The sequence below is a fragment of the Lissotriton vulgaris genome, chromosome 8 (assembly GCF_964263255.1).
Source record: "Lissotriton vulgaris chromosome 8, aLisVul1.2, whole genome shotgun sequence".
NCBI classification, from domain to species: domain Eukaryota; kingdom Metazoa; phylum Chordata; class Amphibia; order Caudata; family Salamandridae; genus Lissotriton; species Lissotriton vulgaris.
In genome coordinates, this window is record NC_141696.1 from 870,083,207 (window position 1) to 870,105,130 (window position 21,924).

General features: G+C 43.4%; 1 protein-coding gene across 2 annotated transcripts in view; it reads left to right on the forward strand.

The window, feature by feature from the left end:
• The window catches only part of GPC6 (glypican 6), a 3,590,060-nt gene that overhangs the window by 1,114,858 nt on the left and 2,453,278 nt on the right, over positions 1 to 21,924 (forward strand). The window lies entirely within an intron of this gene.

Consider the following 21,924-nt stretch of genomic DNA (forward strand, 5'->3'; position numbering starts at 1 on the left):
CAAAGCTTCAGCCCAAAGAAATCTTTTCCATGGCGATCTTCACCTAAGCCCTCTCCTGGCATTCAAGGGTCACAGGCTCAGTCTGGTACACCGGCAGCAATCCAATCAGTCCAACTGCTGTCTCATTGCACAGAGAGTCCACTATACAGTGCTACCCATTGGACCTTGCTCCCTCCAATGCTGTCCTCTTCCTCACAGGGCATACTGGTCTTGGCAATCAGGCAGCTGCTGGGTGTCAATTTGTGGGGTCTCAACCCCCATTCTTATAGTCCATTTCCCAATACAAATGTGATTTAGGGTCTAAGTCTTTGAAGGTATATGTTGGGGTTTCCTTCTAAAGAACTGCCTACTTCTCTGTTCCTGCTACTTCTTGAAAAGCCGTCAGTCACATGCTGATAGTCTCACAACACAGACCATGGGAGGGACTACAGTTCACACCTGGATGTCAGCCCTAATCTTTATGACTCTTTCTTCAGCCCCATTTCCTTCCAGTTCCTGAGATGTGCTCAAGCCCATTTCTTCTGACCCCTCTTTAAAGTATACAGGGGAGGCCTGGTCCTCCTTTCCCCAGTGTGCATCCCTCCCAGCTGACAGGAATGCAGCAATTGTCAAATCTGTCCAGGAGGATTGCTCGACCTCCACTCCATGTTATGCAATCCTGGGTTTCCCAAAATGGAACTTAGGACCCGCTATGTATTATATTGTACTATGCACAGGCACACGTACACCCAGAGCATGCATATGGCATGCAGGCACTGCTTAGTACTGTATCCTCCATGTACTGTACCACTCAGAGGCACACATACATCCTGCATATACATTTAACATTCACACTCTGCCAGCAGTGTTTCCTTTATGTAATGTACCACTCAAAGGCACACATACATCCAACATGTGCATTTAACATGCATGCACTGTATCCTTCATGTATTGAACCACTGACAGGTTCATATACATCCATCACATGCATTTACCCTGCACACACTGCACAGCACCACATCTTTCAGGAACTGTACCACACTTAGGTATATGCACTGCAAGCACATGTATACACCAAGCATGCACTATTCAGTACTGCATTATATCTGTATGGCACCCTGCCCAGGCACACATCCGCCCTACACATGCACACCACTTCTGTGCTGCATAGCACTTCACACTAACCTGATGTAGGGTGAGTTAAGCACACAGCAATGGAATCTCTAAAAAGCGAGTGAGTCTGAAGGTCTCACTCCAGTGTCACCGGTTAGAAAGCATCTTGGCTCTCTAACTGATCTCTACATGGTATGCTGCCATCACCGCACTCGTTCTGCGTAACTCCTGGTGAAAGCAGTAACTTTCAACCTCTATGAGGGTAGTGCATTAGCTGCCCCACCAAGTCCAACAAGACTGCAATCCATGAGATAAGCATAGGTTACGGTGCACATGCGTGATCCCTGTTTGCCTATGACAACAAAAATCAGCATTAGGGATCATCAGTACAGTTGGGCACTCGAGCAGGGATGCACATCCATTATTTTCCATCCCAACAAGCGGGATAAACTATCTACACCAAATATTAGAAGAATATTGCATGTCACTCAGGAATTCAGTGACCATATAGAAGAAGCAAGGATGAAAGCTGAAATGTCTTTATAAGGTCAAGGAAATCTAGGGTGGCTTGCAGTATCCTTACAGTGTACTTAAGAAGGTACTTTTCCACATATCACTAAAATCCTTGGTGTGCTGCCCTTTCATATGAAAAACATACAATGTTTTTAAACATGAAGAATAAAAATGGAATCTCTAGTGCTAAATGAAACTCACCATAACGCAGATATTCGTTGCAAAGGAATATGAAAATCAGTTTAATATGAGTTGGATTATAAAAAACATAGTAGCTTAAAATATATAGAATCATGCAATGCAATAGTTTCCTAAAAGGTGGAAAAATAAACATGTTGCTGTAATATCTAATTTCTCATTATCACTGTTTCATCTACAAAAACAGTAGAAGAAGATAAAGCCAGGTTTCATTTTTTGGTTTTTAAAATGCAGCTTTAATTATGCCCTATGACCTGCCATTCCCCTTAGCAGCTGCCAAAGTCACAGCTCAACTGTAATAAGGAAATTGGAGAGTAGCTTTTATACATGGATTCAGAATCCCATGTGTTATATAAAGTATCACAAAAAAGGAGAACTACAATCTGCTTTCACTTGATAGGAATATCACAAAAAACATTGTTAGAAATTGGGTTTCTGGTTGGCAGAGGTATGCACCCTGTCAAAGCAGGAACCACAATCCTAGTCAGGGTACGTCAGATACACAGCCTACATTAACCTGTGCTTACCCTCTAGTAGCTGGGTACAGAGTAGTCAGACTTAACTTACAAGACAATGTGTAAAGTAGTTGTGCAACACTACAACCAGTAAAACAATGAAAATACCACACAAAAAGATTCCACACCGGGTAAGGAAATAGAGATACATTTAATGAACAAATAAGATAAAAACAACAAAAGTCCAATAAGTAGAACTTGAGATAGGATTTTTGTAAGAATATCTTGAAATATAGTGCTTAAAAGCATAAGTAGCCCCCGCCCTGGGCACCGCACCCAAACCGACAGACCACGCACGCAACCTGGGCTTCATCCTGGACTCCTCCCTCTCCATGACCAGACAAGTCAACGCCATCTTCGTGTCCTGTTTCAACATCCTACGCATGCAACGGAAGATCTTCCGGTGGATCCCCACCGAGACCAGGAAGACGATCACCCAGGCCCTCGTCACCAGCCGACTAGACTACGGCAATGCCCTCTACGCCGGTACCACCGCCAAGCTCCAAAAGAGACTCCAGCGGATCCAGAACACCTCAGCCAGACTCATCCTCGACATCCCCCGACGCAGCCACATCTCCGGACACCTGAGAGACCTGCACTGACTCCCCGTCAACAAGAGAATCACCTTCTGTCTCCTCACTCACGCACACAAAGCCCTACATGACCAAGGCCCGAGCTACCTCAACAACCGCCTCAACTTCTACGCTCCCAAACGCCACCTCCGATCGACCAACCACGCCCTCGCCGCCGTCCCCCGCATCCGAAGAGCAACAACAGGAGGAAGGTCCTTCTCCTACCTGGCCGCCAAGTCCTGGAACACCCTCCCTACCGACCTCCGCCTGACCCAATACCACCTCTCCTTCAGGAAGAAGCTCAAGACCTGGCTGTTCGAGCAGTAGCGGCACCCACCCCCTCCCCTAAGTGCCTTGAGACCCTCTGGGTAAGTAGCGCGCTCTATAAATGCCTTGATTGATTGATTGATAATGCACCAACCGGGCTATCTGGTTGCGCCAGACTGGGTCAAACACAAAAGTTCAAGCCGACTGCGATGAATCACAGGTAGGATGCAGAGACCAGCCTTGGCCCACTGAAACAGTACCTTGGTTCATGGTTGTGTTGACGTTGGAGATGAGATGTGAGAAGCAAAGGAGACAATGCTTTGTCATTGATCCCTTTGGCTGGAGGAGATGTGTCGGTTCCAAGCCACACAAGTTCGAGATGCACCGCCGTCAAACGCCAAGATGTTGGTGTTGCATCTTCGTGGAGCGGGGCATGCTGTTGATGCAATGTCCTTGAAGTAGTGACGGCGAGTCGGTGTTGAGGGAGATACCCGGCTCCTAGCCCCACAACAACAGTGATGCATGGGCTCTGGTAGTTACGGCACTTCATACCCCATTCCAAGGGACCAGGACTAGATTGGTACCAATTGGCAGGGCAAGACTCTCAGATGGCAGAGTCCAGGTGTTGTAGATGAAAGTAGTCACTTTGGTTCTGTGTTGTAGAGAAGTAGGTACAGCCCTTCTCACTCCCAGGCAAGGAGGGCAGAAGGCAGCAGGTCAACACAGTAGAGCAGGAGTCTTACAGATTCCAGCAGTCCGGCAGTGTGGCATTCCTACTTCCTGGCAGAATATCCACATGTCCAGAAGTGTATTGAGTTGGAGTTGTCTGAGGTCCAGTACTTATACCCAGTTGTGCCTCTAAAAGTGTGAGAGACTTCCAAAAGAGGCCTTTGAAGTACACAGAGTCCCTACCCTTCCTGCCCTGGCTACAGACTCACTACAGGGGGGTATGCAGCCCTTTGCATGTGGACAAGACACAACCTATTCAGGTGTATGTGAGGCATTGCTCAACTCCACCCCATCAAGCCAGTTAATGGCCCATTGAGCCCCATTAAGTCACACCTAAGCTCCCATTGTGTGTGGCTGTCTAGAGAGATAATACAAAGCACCGCTGTCACGCACCCCAGACATGTGATCAGAGAAAGGCAGTGGGCACCAAATGACTAAGGCAAGAAAGTGCCAACTTTCTAAAGCTGCTTTTTCTGAATTGTAATTTAAAATCTGACTTCACAATAAATTAGGACTTTAAATTAGGAATCCGGGGGCACAAACTATGAAAGATCTACCTTCACAATTGGAAATTAAACTTATAAAATGTAATACAGTAAATCCTATGTTAAATTATTGTAGAGTTAGGCTTTGCAGTGGTGAAAAACTTTTTAAAGAGGTTTTCATTACCAGGACATGTAAAACTTAAAAGTACATGTTCTACCTTGTATATACATTGCATCCTGAACTTTCAGCTGTCCAGGGACTACCCTAGGGGTGAATTTTATGTATAAAAAGGTACAGCTTGGGACTAGCAAAATATTTATTTTTTTCTTGGTCAACATGGTAGTTTAAAACTGCACACACTTTCTCTGTAGGCAGGCCTGAGACATATTTAAAAGGCCAGCTGAGTGAGTGGCACATTCAGTGCTGCAGGTTCACTAGCAGCATTTATTTTACAGGCCCTGGGCACTTGCAGTGCACATTACAAGGGAGTTAAAAGCAGATGAAATATCCCAGATGGGTATAAGCCAATATTACCCTGTTTAGAGGTGAGAGTAAACACACTTTAGCACTGGTTGGCAGGGGTAATGTGCACAGAGTCTTAAAGCAAATCAAAAAAAACTCAGCCAAAAGGGGAGGATGATGGCAAAAAGGTGGTGGTGACTCTGTAGAAAGGGGCATTTCCAGCAGACATACATGCTCTATCAATCAGAGCATTTGTAAAGTGCACTACTTACCTGTGAGGGCCTCATGGCGCTGGGGAAAATGCTGCTACTGCTCGAATAGCCAGGTCTTGAGGAGTCTTCTGAAAGTTAGTAGGTCCTGGGTCTGCGGAAGGGGGATGGGGAGGGTGTTCCAGGTCTTGGTGCCGAGGTGGGAGAATGATCTGCCGCCGGAGGTCGCTCTTCGGATGCGGGGGACTGTGGTGAGGGCGAGGTTGGCAGAGCGGAGATGGCGGTTGGGGGTGTAAAAGCTGAGTTGTTTGTTGAGGTATGCTGGTCCGGGTTGTGGAGTGCCTTGTGTGCGTGGGTGAGGAGCTTGAAGGTGTTCCTCTTGTTGATGGCGAGCCAGTGCAGGTCTCTTAGGTGGGGTGTGATTTGGCTGCGGAGAGGCGTGCTGAGGCGTTCTGAATGTGTTGAAGGCATTTCAGGAGTTTGGCTGAGGCTCCTGCGTAGAGGGCATTTCCGAAGTCCAACCTGCTGCTGACGAGAGCCTGGGTGACCGTTCTTCTTGTTTCAGTGGGGATCCACCTGTAGATCTTGCGGAGCATGCAGAGGGTGTTGAAGCAGGTGGACGAGACGGTGTGGACCTGCTTTGTCATGGAGAGGGTAGAGACAAGGATGAAATAAAGGTTGCATGCATGGTCGGTGGGTGTTGGGGGTGTTCCTAGTGCGGTCGGCCACCAAGAGTCGTCCTAGGCCAAGTGGATTGATCCGAGGACAAGGACTTCCATCTTGCCAGAGTTTAGCTTCAGTCGGCTGTTCCTCATCCACTTGGCGACGGCTTTCTTTCCTTCGTGGAGGTTAGTTTTGGCGGTGTGGGGGTCCTTGGTGAGGGAGAGGTTCCCTAAGCAAGCGCCAGGATGCCCTTTGGGTGACAGGTTGTGCTATATAAGTACACCTACATTTACATACATGTATGATCTAGATTTTCTGTCTATAACAAGTACAGTATTTATGCATACATTGTACCACAAGCTATGTGTCGTTTTTCAGAATCTGCAAGTAAGAGCATTGACTTAATCAGTTTATAGATGTTCACAAAATAATATTCTCCACAATGAAATAGAATTTTGGATCATAAAAATAAAAAACATGCTTCTTTTAGTGTTGGTCATTATTTGATGACATTGTTATCTTGGATATATTAGAATTAGGTGCAGTGAGTACTGAAAATGTCTCCTTACCCCTACAGAAAGCATTATAACCAAAATAACAAGTCTGGTTTCAATCCTGATGCTCCTCTGTCTGTGATTTTGTATTCTACCAAGTAAATGGGACACCAGCCGGTGAATTATGACGGCTATCCCACATTAGAACAACCTTGCCTCGGCACAATACTTCAAAAGCGTTTGCTCTGGGCTGAGATCTTGGCAGGCAAAAAGTACCAAGCCTGATTATCATATCCTGGCAGCTGAATATTTGTCCTTTTTGTGCCTCATTTTATGTGACACGTTTAGTGCAGAGACCTTTTCAGTGAAGTGGATTGATGACCTAACCACCACTGGGCTCTGTGTTGGCAAAAGAAAAGTAAAGTATTTCAGGAGAGGAAAGGAGGCTTCCTGACTGCATCTAAATATGGGATTATTCAATAGAGCCCCTCTGCTGTGAATGAACACTCACACTAAGAAAAGAAGGCTGAAAATAGCATTGAAGACACTCTGTTGTGCCTAGGCTAGGCTATTGGTGTTTGCATTTTAAGAATAGGATAACCACAGGGTACAAATGTTGCTCAATGCTTGCAAATCTTAGCAAAAGCGTTTTGAAAGCAAGGGAGTGTATGTGTGATTCATTTTCCCAGGTGATGCTACATGTGGGTTCTTTATTTGTATAGCCCAGGACTCAAAACAAAACTCTATTGAGGAAGAAAGGAGATGGTCTAGGAAGGAAGGAAGGAGTGCAATTCATAGACGCAGGGCTGCTTTAGGGCAGCGCGACAACTGCAGCCTTACTGGGCGCTGACCTGTGGAGGGGGCGCTGACTCAGGTGGGGACGCTGTGTTTAGCAATAACTTATGAACGGAGAGATGGGGGGTACTTTTGCCCGCTGGTAGTGAGAGAATCGGAGAAGGCAGTCATGGGGCGTGGGAGCGCCTAAAATGGTTGTCGCACCAGCACCACCAGCGCAAAGCGGGTCCTTCATAGACAAATGACGAATGAGTCTTTTGGATGTTGCGTTCTACTCTCAAATGATAGTGTCTCACCAGAATTATCCACACTGTATGTAACTTTCTTACTCATCCTGCACACTCTGGTCTTATTACAGGTTCTCTAATATAACCACCGATAATGCCGCAGTACTGAAGGCACCAACACTGGAAGCATATATATATCTATTGGGTGGAGGCACCAGGGATGACAATTGTGACTGTTTATTCCTTAAGTCTTAAAGAATTATCAGGGAATTGGGAAAACTGCATTCAGTCCCCCAAGAATTCACCTGCTGTGAGCAGTGTTCCCATAAACTCTATAGTCCTGATGGTGCTTGTCACTCCAACAGAGTTCCAGGATACAGCTGCCCCCTTCAGGAACAAGGTGAAAGAAAAAGCAGGAGACATAATGGCATAGGAAGATCAGGAAAGACAGGAAAAAACAATCAAAGGAACGCATCGGAAAAAGATGGGGGTACATTTTTCTGTGCTCCTCACAGATCTAATTTTCTCCACATATTGAGAGATGACACGCACCTGTAAGTAAATTGTTTGATTCCATGACCTGCTGGTGTCTGGTAAAGGGGTGTATTGCAACAGGAGAGTCAGTAACATGTCAGTGAAAATAGTGACCTGCAAAATACCCTTCTGGAATCTCTACAAATCTCACCATCCCTACACAGATTCTCCCGCATTGGAAAGTTACCCAACTCAGTAGTTCTGTTTTCGTCCCCTTCAAAAGAAGGCCTGAGACAAACTTGTGATTCCACATTTTCTGCAGGCATCTTTGATGGCAGAGTATCAACCTACTGAAATATCTTGTTGTAGAATGAAGGTAATTCACTTTGACCCATGGGTTTTTGCTTGCCTTTCATTTCAGAGATTTACCATCACCTTTTTTCTTTCCCACCGTTTGAACAGGTTTTCTGTAGAATCTATACTAATATAATAAAGAGAGAGCCCAAACCTTTGAGGCGGGTAATCTCAGGAAACACAGCACCAATCACAACACCTAGCTTTGGAAAGGGCAGTTGCAGCAGAAGGACATAGGCTGTACAGACGCCCACCATATACATTTAAAAGGTAAAAGAACTGTGCCAGCAAAGTAGTCCCTTGTGGGCGTGTCTGCGTTGTGCTGTGGGCGTGTGCTGGGGGCGTGACAAACGCTGGGGGCGTGTGGTACGTTCCGCCCTTCATGCCATGTCTCATATCGTGTGCTGTGGGTGTGTGCTGGGGGCGTGGGTGTGTGCGGGGCGCGGGATTACGGAAAAAAAAGCCAGCGTTGTGCCCAATATTTCATTGTTTTTTCCTTCCCAGGTTCTGTACATTCCAGCTCCGGGTGTCCACCCTGCTCCCTTTAAATACCCCTGCACCCCATAATCATAACCCACCCTTACTCCTTAAAATACCCCAACACCCTTAAACACTAACCCATCTTAACCCTATAAATATACCCCGTACCCCAAAACCCAAACCTATCTCTAAACCCTGAAAATACCCCTGTACCCCAAAACCCAAACCTAGCCATGAACCCTATAAATACCCCTGTACCTCAAAACCCAAACCTACCCATGAACCCTAAAAATAACCATGTACCCCAAAACCCAAACTTACCCCTGAACCCTAAAAATACCCCTGTACCCCAAACCCCAAACCTACCCCTGAACCCTAAAAATACCCCTCTACCCCAAAACCCAAACCTAGCCCTGAACCATGAAAATTACCTTGTACCCCAAAACCCAAACCTACCCCTGAACCCTAAAATACCCCTGTACCCCAAAGCCCAAACCTAGCCCTGAACCCTAAAAATACCCCCTGCACCCCAAAACCCAAACCTAGCCCTGAACCCTTAAAATACCCCTGTACCCCAAAACCCAAACCTACCCCTGAACCCTAAAAATACCCCTACACCCCAATACCCAAACCTAGCCCTGAACCCTAAAAATGCCCCTGTACCCCAAAACCCATACCTATCCCTAAACCCTAATACTACCCCTGTACCCCATAATCCAAAACTATATATGACCCCTTAAAATACCCAAACACCCCAAAACATATACCTCAGTACCCCAAAACATATATCCCTATACCCATACTTATTTTATCCAAACATTAAAAAAAACATGCTTTTACCATTTATGCATTTACAACGAATTTCGTTGTAATTGTATGCGTGGTAAAAGCATATAAAATGTAATGCCATGCGTTATAATGGCATTGCGGAGTCATGGTACTTTCGTAATGAAAGTATGCGGAGTGATGGTATGCGGAAAGAAAGTTGCGGAATAATGGGTGTTTACCCTCCCTCGGTAAGTACATGGTGGCACGGCAGCCCATATCTCCAGCAACATACTCATATTTTTTCACCACCGATTTGAAAAATGCACAGGTCTCCCTCATTGATGGCCAGCACCGACATACACTTTTAGACACACCTCCCTCCACAAGTTCTAGAATTGCCAACTTTAGAGCTGGGGAGTTACGTTTGAATCTCGGCATCAGCTCAACATCCTGTGATTCCAGGCAAATCGCTTTGTCTCCCCGTGCCTACCACAAATGAATGTGTTCTTCTGTAATGTAAATGGTGCTCATGCCATGTTGTCGAGTTCGCACTATATAATATTGCCAGGAAAAATAAAGTAGGGAAACTCGAGTTCACACACTACTGAACGCACACTCTTAAGTGCATCAGCAGTGCACTGTGATTCGGAGCGTTTCACAGGCCTGTCACAGATAAGAAATGCTATCAAAACAAAATCCTACAAAACAATATACTACTGGCCGGCAGCAATTCATACCCGGACAACGTCGGGACAGGCTTCTAGTAGTATATATACACGTCTTGGAGCTATACTAAGAACCTACCTGGCTATTATCTTCAGCATCTCAGAGTCTTGATGAAGACGGTCCTTTTTTAATGCGAGTGGCAGAGTGCTGCCAATACAAAACTGTGCCTACTATAATTATACAACAGTAAGTGGTGTATATCTTTTGAGAGCGTGTGAATTTTTTTAAAATTATCTTTTTTTCAATTATGTGAAATTTTAGGAAAAGTATTCAAAATTACACTTAATTATGTGAAATGCAAATCCATTATTTAGCACTATATTGTAGCATGAAATGCATTGCGAGGACATATTTAGCATACAAAAATAGCTTGCAAACACAATTCCAGGAAGAAGAGACGTTTGTGTTCTAGTTGTTCATGTTGTTCCTGCACAATAATTTTGCCATGAAAAGCAGCTTAATCATGCGGCCTGGCGTAATGGCATAATTTCTGGAAATTCGTGTAACATGAAATTCCCGAAATTGCATGAATTAAGGTGGCATAGTTAAAACATTTTCTGGGCCTATTTCAAAGACTTAAAATTGGTTAAATTTGCTCTTATTTGAATGGAGCTCCTCATCCCATATGTATTTTTTCCACCATGTACCCCAAACTTTCCTTTTTATTTAGTCTGATATCCTGTATAATCTGTTTTGTTCAGTTCTATGATTATTTTTCTTGTTTATTTCCATTACTAAAGTAAAGCGCTCTGATACCCTTGGGTGGAGCTAGCGCTATATAAAACCTTCAAAATAAATAAATAAATAAATAACTTTTCACAAACGTTTGAGACACACATTATTAAAACAGCTACTAATTTTTTTTCTCACTAAAAGGAAAGTCTCTTTACTAAGCACAGCTCAAGGTTTTTATTGCTGATCTATATATTTTGAATGTGAATGAATGTGGGCAAGTATGGGTGAAGAAAAATTGTCCTTATCATTGCTTAATTTGTGCTGAATGTTGCTGGCAGGACATTTTCGTTATCAGCACTTATGTTTCCTCATCAGGTTTTGAACTAGAGCGGGGTTCACCAAAGTCGGTGCTGGAGGGCCGGATCCATGCCAGATTTTTAAGATAACTGCATTTATCTAAATAAGGATGTGCTGAAAATATGTCATGGATCTGGCCCTGACCCCTGACGTAGAGCAAGAGACAGAAAAACACACATGAGGGAAAGAATGAGGACAAGAAAGCTGAAAACTGTGACAAAGGGAGAAAGCAGGGATAAAAAAGAACTTGCAACGGTGAGATAAAGGGACATGGAGTACCTGGTGATGAATTAAAGAGGAATGAGGTGGGATCAAGACTATGCAGCCTTTAAGCTACTCCAGAACTGGTACAGATCACACACTATGTTGCACGGAGCTGGTTGAGCGAGTGGCTGTCATGTAGTGCACATCCTGTGGCCACTTGTCTGAGGTGTAGTCAGTCCTTAATGAGCCAGGGGAAGACCTGATTGTCCCATTTATTCGCCAGACCTTTCTGCATGGTATGACAGACAGTTTCCTTCCCAATAAAGGAGGCGATGGGTAGCAATTACCTTTGTGAAGGCCAGAGCCGCAACTAGAGCCAAATTTCGGGGGGGGGGGGCTAAGAAAAAATTTCGGGGGGGGGGGGGCGGCCGAACCTTTAATGAGTAGGCAGAGTGGAGCTGCAGGGCCTCCAACAAGGGGTGAAACAACAGCAAGGCCTAATTAACATTCAAATGGTCTTTTAAAGACCTGTGAAACGTTCGGGTGTGGCTGTGTGTGTCCCCGGGATCTGTCTCATCCCGGGCTGCCACACACGACTGGGGGGGGGGGGGGCTGAAGCCCGGTGAGTCCAATGGGTGTTGCGCGCCTGGTGAAGGCCAAGCTCTGCATTTTTTGCCACTGGAAAAGGCCGACAGTGCTGACAAGTTTTGAGTAGCTGGTGGGATTTCAGAAATAGTGGAATGTGTGCAAGCTTTCTACAAGATGAATGATTAAGAGCGCTTCCATGATTGTGTATGGGAAGCCCTTCTGTCCTCTTAGGGTGAAGAATGGCACAAACCGAGGGAAAAGTGTTGCTGAGCTACTGTTTTATGCTTCTAGCCTTCACAACCGGGGTGGGTGCATTGACCATGCCTTTTAGCAATGTACTCTCACTTCTTGGACTTTTGCTGCAGCCAGCCTATTCCTCCCATTTGCAAAGTACCCCTGTAGTCACTAAGAGACTACATTGGCAAAATAACTTCAAAATAACTTTATTCAGTTCAAGGAAATGGACCATAAAAGTAATGTACAAACAAATATCTTTCAATTTCCTGTCCAATTTATACAATAATATTGCTCACACCTAAGCAATTTAAAATCTAGGAGATTAAAAGACAGATTTAAAAGCAATTTGTTTTGAAACCAATAAAACACAATTTACATTTACAATCCATACCATTTCCTTATAGCAAGTGCGGATCTAATGAAGTTTAATACATCAGTGCAAATCCCCACAAGAGACAGAGAGCGTAGGATATAGAAACCCTCCTGATAGTTAATAGGGCGCATTTCTCTTGGTACTTAACCTCCGCACAGGGTAACCTCGTCTAACATTAGTAATTGTTGCCCACCTGGGACTGTGGTTCCAAGGACGGATCTGGCTTAGGACTCAAGGGATAGTTACTCATCAAATCATTGTTATTAATTGTGCTTCACTGTTGTCACTGTTTCATATTGAAGTTTATTATTGATGGACACTGGGCACAGATACAATAGGTGGAGTTGATATTGAGGCCGTACCTGTCTTAGGGGCTGACCAAGGATTGGTAAACCACCACAAGCGGGGGAGGACTATTCATACCAAGAGCCTGGGGGAACAGGAGGTTTGAGATGTTGGGTGAGGCTCAGACTAGGAAGTGGAACCAAACAGTCAGACTAAATCAGGTCTCAATAATTCTATTTTGTTTGAGAGAATGCATGCAAAGGTCTTGGGCCAAGGACCACCATTAGTTGGAAGATTGCAACTGATCCAGTGTTAGCATGTGGGTGTGGAAATTATGTACTCTGGTTCTAATTATCTTTCTTTGTATCAAAAGGTGGGGTTGTGTGATGTTTTGTTCTTTTTGCATTCAGAGCATTGTTGCACTTGTACACCATACATTGTAAAACCTGAGCACGTTGGGCCCGATGTAGGTAAAATTGATTTACCGATTTTCAATTACCGAATTTTACCGATTCGGTAATTGAAAATCGGTAAATCAATGTGGTGGACATGTAGGTATTTCCAGATGTGTAAATACCGAATCTGTCACAATCGGTATTTACCGATTCTGTAAATACAGAATCTGTATTTACCATTGATTCCTATGGGCTTCAAAGCCCATAGGAATCAATGGGAAATACCGATTCTGTATTTACAGAATCGGTAAATACCGAATTTTGCAAGGGTGCAGGGGGTGTCACTTTGACACCCTCTGGCACCCCACAAATAGGCATGTGCGCCATGTGGCACACAGACATGCCCTAAGGGCATGTCTGTCTGTCACATGGCTAGGTGTGCATGCACACATGTGCATGCACACCTGAAATCGGTATTTTACCACACAATAGGATTGTGTGGTAAAATACCGATTTTGTAGGGCCTTTGGGACTCAGAAGAGTCCCACCTACATCTGAGAATTACCGAATCGGTAAAAATACCGATTCGGTATTTTACAGAATCGGTAACTTTACCGAATCGGTAAAGTTACCGATTCTGTAAAATTGAGCCCCTACATGCCAAATCATGTATACCGGTCGGTAACGGCCGAAAATACCGATTTTCGACCTTTACCGACCGACCTACATCTGGCCCTTAATCTTTTACCAAGGAAACAATGGTTCTCATCTGTGCTCTTGTTCTTCGTGCAGCACTGGTTACAGCTTTGTGGAAATGATACAGCTCACAAGCCACTGACTAATTACCCAATATTAAAGAATTCTTGAAAGTGTGTTTATTAATACCATAAACCGGTACTTATTACTTTGCTGCCAAAGATTGTGCATTTTGTTCTATGCTGTACTAAGAAAAGAATGATATTTGGCAATTCAGTTATATTGCAAACATAAATATAGACTATTCTAATATAAATTGCACAGGTATCTGTGTTTATGTATTTCACTAATATGCTACATATATCCATGAGCTTGTATTTGTGTGCTTGTGTGTGTGAAGTTTGTAAAAGTGTGTGAGTGTGTGCACTCATTTATAATTATTGAAACATTGCAAGTCAGGCTGTGAAAATAATGCCCTCATTTCTGTTATCCAGATAGTTTTATTATCAGCTAAAATGTACAACTAAGGACGACAGATGTTAAATGACACAAGGGGGCTGAGATAGACTTTATTAAATATACACACATTAACATGCTGAGCTTAGGACAGTTCTGTCTGACCTTTTTAGTCAGATTAAATGCATTTGCTCTGAATAATAGTAGGCTTTTAATTGAATCAACATTTGCCGTGATATTTACTGCCAAAGATCAAATGGAAATGCCACGATCATTTATGGTGATAAAACTTGGAGCTATCATATCAGATGAAGGTAATTAATTATAGCAGCAATAACCTGTAGAATATATATTCGGGAGAATTTTAAACTAGGTAATCATAGTAGTTTCACAAAACATGCAGTTAATTTTCGTTGAGCATGAATTAGTGATGGTAGCAGGTTGCTAGGTCCCTTTTTATCCCCCGTTAACCTTGTCTCCTACAGGTACTAGGGATGCCGTTAAAGACTACCCTGAGAAATGAAGAATTACTAGGCAGTGGCATGAGGCTAAATGATGCCTGCCCCGCCCCATGGGCCTCATTTATGAAAAGTGATGCATCGCTGCGTGAAAACACCGATGCGTCACTTTTCACTGCGCACTCCTTACGACATTCCTGATGCGTCATATTTAATGTATGACGCATCATGTTGCAATGAGTTACAGATACGTCAGTATTTCTGACGTATCTGTAAGTGCTAAAGTGACGCATTGCTGGAGTGTGTCACAAAAGTGACGCAACTCCAGCAATGCGTCCTTTCACATGGGGAAAGCCCCATGTGAAAGGGCTTGCGTCAGTCTTGCGCCTGCTGTGAGGCAGGCGCAAGATTTTGACGCAACAGCGTCCTAAAAGTGACGCAGTGAAATCTCATAGATTTCACTGCGTCACTATTACAAGGCTTTTTGTGGCTCTGCATACATTATACCTGACGCAGGTATAATGTGGCGCAGGGGTTTAAAAAGTGACGCATCTACCTAGATGCGTCACTTTTTAAATATGGCGCAATGAGGCACATTTTTTACACCGCTGGTGCGTCACAAAAAGTGACGCACCGGCGGCGCAAAACTGCCGCAAGGACTTCATAAATAAGGCCCCATGAACGTCAATTCACTTAAAATGCCTGGAGTAGCAAAATTGATATCACACACTCTGTGACCTTCAATTTCATTCACACACTCAAGCATATGCACCCACATGTATGCAAATCTCTCTCTCTCTCACACACACACTCACCCTCAAGCACGCACACAACATGCATTTAAAAGCATTTTTAAACATGCCTTAGAGTCCTATTCCAGCTAATTGTACTCCATTTTTCTATGGCACCAATAAGAAATAATGAAACATTATTCATGATTAGCGTAATAAAAAAATTGAGAGAAAACAAAGAGAGTGGAGCCTGATCTGGCATCCATAGGGATGAATTTTCCCAGTGTCCCTGTAACTGATTTTGCCACCTATAAGGCCTGGGGTCGCAAATACAGTGCCAGGGGGTCTGAATGACGTCCATTAGCCACCCTGCAGAATCCTGAGAGAGGCCCACATATTTCCAGATTTTGAGATATTCATAGGCTTTGGATCAATGCAGGTGCTGCAAAGACCTGCGTTATAACCCTGTTACCCGGGAACTTGGGAATTCCAGCCCCAATTCCCACAGTAATTCCTCATTTGTTCCAGGTAGTTAACGTAGAACTCCACCTGCTTTAAGAAGGGGCGAGCCTCCCGATGAAACATCCACATCATTATATTTAATGTGGATTTCATAATTCCAATTGGTCTGCATCTCCTTTTCCTGGTGCTATTGGAATTAAAGGGATCCTTGTAATAATGACCTAACAGAGAATCTGTCTGTTGTCTTATCAGATATGTAAACTAAAATCATTTGTCAAGAGCCAAAGGAAAGCAAAATGCTTAAGGTGGAAGGGAAATATAGAATGTTGGCTGTTGTACTAGACCCTCTCTGCAGGGTCATTACCAAACGTTTAGCCTTCACCTTCCTGTTTTGTGAACCCATTTTTGTTGGCTTTCATGACTCTTCACACGTTTCTACTGCTAACCAGTTCTAAAGTGTTTTTGCCCTCTCCTTTAAACATGGTGAAATTGACACACATCCTAATGGCATATTGAATTTACTTATATTTCCATAGTAAAGTTGGCTACATGTACCCAGTGGCAGTAAATTAAATGCTACCAGGGTAACTGCAGCACTGATTGTGTCACCCACTTAAGTAGATCTTTAAAGAGGTCTCCGGCCTTCCCCTGCAGCCTGTCAGTGCAGTTTAAAACACCATTTCAACATGGCAAAATAAACCTTTGCCCAGCTTAAACCTTGCTTTTTAATGCATATATGTCAGCCCTAGGGTAAGCTGTATACAGCACAGAGGGCAGAATGTGGCGTATTGAAAAAGCTGGACAAGGTACCTTTCACTTTTATATGTCCTGGTAGTGAAAAACTCCTAAATTCGTTTTCCACTACTGCAAACGCTCCCCCCTCATAGGATAATATGGGTTAACTTATTGAATTTAATATGTGATAAATTTCAATTGAGAGCAGGTAGGAATATCACATTTAATGTTTAACGAATTGAAATTTAAAGCCTTCATTAATGGTAAAGTCTGATTTTAAGTCACAATTCTGAGAATACCACTTTTAGAAAGTTGCCATTTGCTTGTCCCAGCCTTTAGGTGGCTGCTGCCTGTATCCTCTGACTCATGACTAGGTATAGCTGGATGTTGATCTTTGTGTATGGCTCCCAAACTGTGAGACAAAGGAGCATACGCGTCTGCAGGATGGGCCATCTCTGTCTTAATGAGTGGGTGAAGCTTTCACCCACCACACTTGCACATCACAATGGCACTGCCTGAGCCCACTCAGAAAGGGTTTGACACTAGTCTATTGTGACCCGAGATAAGCTGGGCCAGGGCAGGGAGGCATGGAATTCCAAAAACCTCTGGCGGTTGAAACCTCCAGAATCATCTCCTACTTCAAAGTAGGCATCAGGTATAAGTATTGAACCCTCAGACCCAACTCCTTTCACCTTTGGACCTGTGGAAGACTCATAGGATTGCCGTGCTGCTCTGCAGGAAGGACTGCTACTCTGATGACCTTCTGTCAGAGTGAAAAGACTGGAACTACATCTTGAACCCAGGACCGTATTTGTGTTTACTTGCATTTCAATAAAGAAGAAAAGACTATATAAACATAGTATTCAATTCCCTGTATCTACAATGCCAATCAAGAATTTGGGATTTCATTACCGTAGGATTTTATATACTTACCATGAGCACAAACCTATCTCACATTCAAAATACTTATCTTACACAAGGTGGTCCCTGGGTGAAACCACTGAATAGGCATGCGCTATAGAAATGATTGGGTCCTGTCTAATTGTGTGTGAACCCTGGTAGCAGCCACTATCTGAAAACACTATCCACTCAAAGAGTGAGTCTCAGGGGTCATGATGTCCCTTGGTGGCTGCTAGGCTATGGTACAGTTGGAGTCTCAACTGGACTCTTTGAAGTCAGTTTTCATTGCAAGGTATCCGCATGGCTCCGGTCAGTCCTGGTGTCACCACACTCGGTGGGGAGACAGTTCTGACCTTACAGAGCACGGGTACCTCTTGTTGGTCAGTTGCTGCTCCGGTATGGCTGATGAGCTGGAAGTCAGTGGATCAGACTCCTCAGGTTTGGTGCCTGCAGTCTGCATGGGAGTAGATTCTCTACTCCAAGGGAGTTCTTTTACAATTGGCAAAGGCTGGCAGTCCTCTGGGGGTACTTAGAGGATACACAGCAGCAGCAAGAAGTTGACAACTTTTTTCTTGCAATACTACATGGCCCAGTAACTTGGCCTTTACATAGTATACCAACCATTTTAACCAATGTAAACTTGCCCTGAAATAAAACTATAAGGTATTTTTCTCATTTTTTAACCACATGGCTGCTAGGCGTTTTCCCGTCCTGCGCTAAAAACAACAAAATCCCATAAATCATGACGAGCTGGCCTTGTCATCCGCGCACGGCAGGTAAGCGCCATGACGAGCCCAGCTCGTCATTAGCTTCGAAGGGGTTAAAGAACTCTTTATTGCCTTTTTCTCCCTTCTCTGTGGGGAAATCCTTTTTTGTCTCTGGACACTGCACTCGAGACTGGAGGTGCCTCTGGATGAGGCAAGCAGTTCACACAAATAGGAATACCCTATGATAACTGCCGGAATTTCAATGTGGGGCGGATGAAACATATATACCGCAACTCCATCTAACATTGATTTCTTTGAGGGTTTCCTTATTTACACTGAACCAAAGGTCGAGCAGTGTTACAAGTGTCCAATTTTGTTGATTAAAAGTTTACCTATATCTTATACAGTGTTTGCAGGATTTGTGCCATGTCGACTCTTTGGTCTTGTCTGCACCAAGACATGCAACCTGCAATGTCAGTTTGCATCATCTTGGTGAGGAACCCCTGGGGTGGCACAATTCGTGCTGCTGCCCTCGTGGACCCTCTTCAGTCCCAATGACCTAGGTACCAGGGGTACTAGTTACTGGGGACTTACAAGGTGGCTGAAGTCATGCCAATTGTGGAACAATGGTACATTTTTCAGAAAGGGCACTGGGGACCTGTTTAGTAGGGACCTAGTGCTCCTTCAGTCAAAATCACATCGGGCAACACGTGTGCGGGGGGGACCATGTCAAAAAATGGGCACTCTCCTACAGTGCACATTTCTTTCTGTTCATTAGAGGAGTACAAGAGTACTACTTCATGGACACAAAAATGCCTTTGTGAATAGTGACTCAAGAGACTTGACAAGCTCCACAAATGAGTGGGGGAGTTGCCTGTTGAAGATTGTTACCTTTTTATTTAGAAAAGTTTATTGAGGTAGAAAATGCCTTATTTGCCATTACATCTGATGGAGTGCCACATCGCCAACCTGTTGCATTAGGTCTTGCCCAAAACGAAATTCTAAATACAAAAGCTCTGAACATACAAATTTGTTGATTAGCTGACCTGTAAATGCATGGAATTGATTTATATATAGTGGTTAACTGGTCAATAATGCTATATTCATTGTAGGACAAGTTACAATAATTGACAACATTCAGTTGGAACAACTTGGAGCTTCTATCCAATTTGGGCTCCAAAATTCAATGTGTCTTGTTGGCGCCCTCAGTCAACAGTAGATAAGTGTTATAAATAGCTCCAATTGATGCAAGTTTCATCATGTAGCTGTGCTCCTAGTAAGATCACCAACATCTATGCTGTCCAACTTCCTGGAATATTATGGTTGATCAATCAATCAGGGGGTTTGTTGATGATCTGGAATAGTACATTTGGAAAAGGTAGTTTTTCTTTACCAAGTAAATGTCCAATACAAGTTCTCCAATGACCATGTTTACTAGTGAAAAAAAGGATCTTTAAAATGTTCCTTGACTGGAATCTACCCCACACACGTCCAATCAATTTGCACACAAAAGCCTAGTCTATAGTAGTTTCCTAGAGTACGAAGCTACTGAAAATGACACAGAAGTCAGCCGTTTTAGAAGGCTACTTAGTAAAAACCCAAGAGTATGTTAATTTCCGCAAAGAGATTCAGGGCCAGATGTACAACCTGCCAAATAACGCCTCGCAAATTGTGTTGCATTTGCGATGCGCAATTTGCGAAGTGATATTTGGCATGTACAAGTGTGAATAAGACTGTTTGCGATTTCTAATGGGGTCGCAAATTGCAAGACTCATGAATATTAATGAGCCTAACGCAATTTGTGAGCCCATTGGGAATGACAGTCTCTCCCAGAGATGGTGGCCTGCTGGGCTGAGTAGACCACCATGTCTGAGACTGCTTTTAAATAAAGCTCCTTTTTAAAAAATAAAATGCAGCCCGTTTTCCTTAAGAGAAAATGGGATGCATTTAAAAAAAGAAAAAATGAAACATTGTTGTTTTATTTTTTAAGGGCATTCAGTGGTCCCTGTGACCACTGCTTGCCCTTAAAAAATATTATTGCATGCATTTGCAAAGGGGAAGGGGTCCCCTGGGGAACCCCTCCCCATTTGTGAATGCAGTACCACCTACTTGAAGTACGTGGTAATTTGCGAGTGTTTTGCTCCTTCCTAATAGAGAGTCGCAAAACATTACTTTGCGAGTCACAATTTATTAGCGAGTCAAAACATATTGTTTGTACATGGGCCCATGCTTTTTAGCGTGTGCAAATGGGTCTTACATCTGGCTCTCAGTGGTTATTTTCAACCGGCACCCAAATATTTCATCCACAGGTGCAGTTGGAACTCATTCAACTCTGCTTCTCTTGTTAAGCCTTGAACTCCCTTGAATTCTGTTCAGGTATATTTAAAGATAATACAATTATGCTACTCGCTATGAAAGTCTACTGAATCCTAAATATTTGTAGCGCTTGATATTACAAGTTTTAAGGCAATAGTTTGTAGAATGAATCCTGGGAATTCCTTGAGACATCCAGGAGAATTTTCAAAGGAGGGAGTGGCATTTTGCTTGTCTCTGACAGCAGCACTCTCCTACAGAAAGCAAATGTCCACTATACAAATTTCAAGGGTACCGCTCATATATTTGAGAAAATAGTAAGCAAAGTCTACTGCTGACTTTAGCAGCCAGAAGGTACTTCTCTAGCCATGTCCAAATGTGACACAATTATGTTCCTTTTGATAAACAAAATAAACTGTACTCCATAGTGGACCAAATTGTAATTTTTCTTATACTTAAATCTAGTTAAGAATCCTTCCTTCTGGCTGGCAAAATTAGAGTCTTATAACATTCCTTCATTTCTGCTGATAGGGATATGACAGACACCCTAACAACATAAGAAGATTAACACTGATGTTAATGTCTAACAACTTGGGTTCTTAAAGCACCCTGTAATGTGATGCCTTTGGAGGCCATTCCGGGCTGCTTTACGTCCTGTAATGTCATATTTCTAATTGGATCTTTCTTGAACCTTCCCTCAACTGGATCCAGTCTTTTGTACAGAGTAATTAATTGAAAGTGACATGAGGGTATTAGGTTTTATTTCTTTAATGGTCCCTCACTATGTAAAAGTTTGTATCCATCTTCAAATGTCTGTTCTGTGAGATGCTTTCATCGTCTTTCCTATACTAATGCCAGGTAAATTAGCTTCTTTATCACTCAAACTAAGGATTTGGTTTCTATTCCCTGCCAAAAGTGTTGACGTCTCTTGTGTGCTCTATGTTACAATATGTCTTGAATGGAATATCAGCAAGATGATTAGGCTTGGACATGGGTTGCAATGCTGTAAATAGTTTCCTGCTCTTCCAAATTACAGAACTCCTTTGCCATTAAGTTGGTTGTTTACATGTTGGGAATGGAGTAAATGTTGAATTTGAGTTTATTTAATTGAATTATGTGGGTCCAATTGACATTGACATGATTTTACTCAAATTTCTGATTTTCAGGGGATTTTCTAAGATCCGCTGTAAAATGCATTCAGATCTAACCTAGTCATTGATTTCCCTATGTTCTCATATTACTCCATGCATTCTCTTGAGGTTTGTCCAAATGACTGACATTTAACTAACTGTAGGATGCCTCGCCAAAATGCTCATGTGCACATTTTT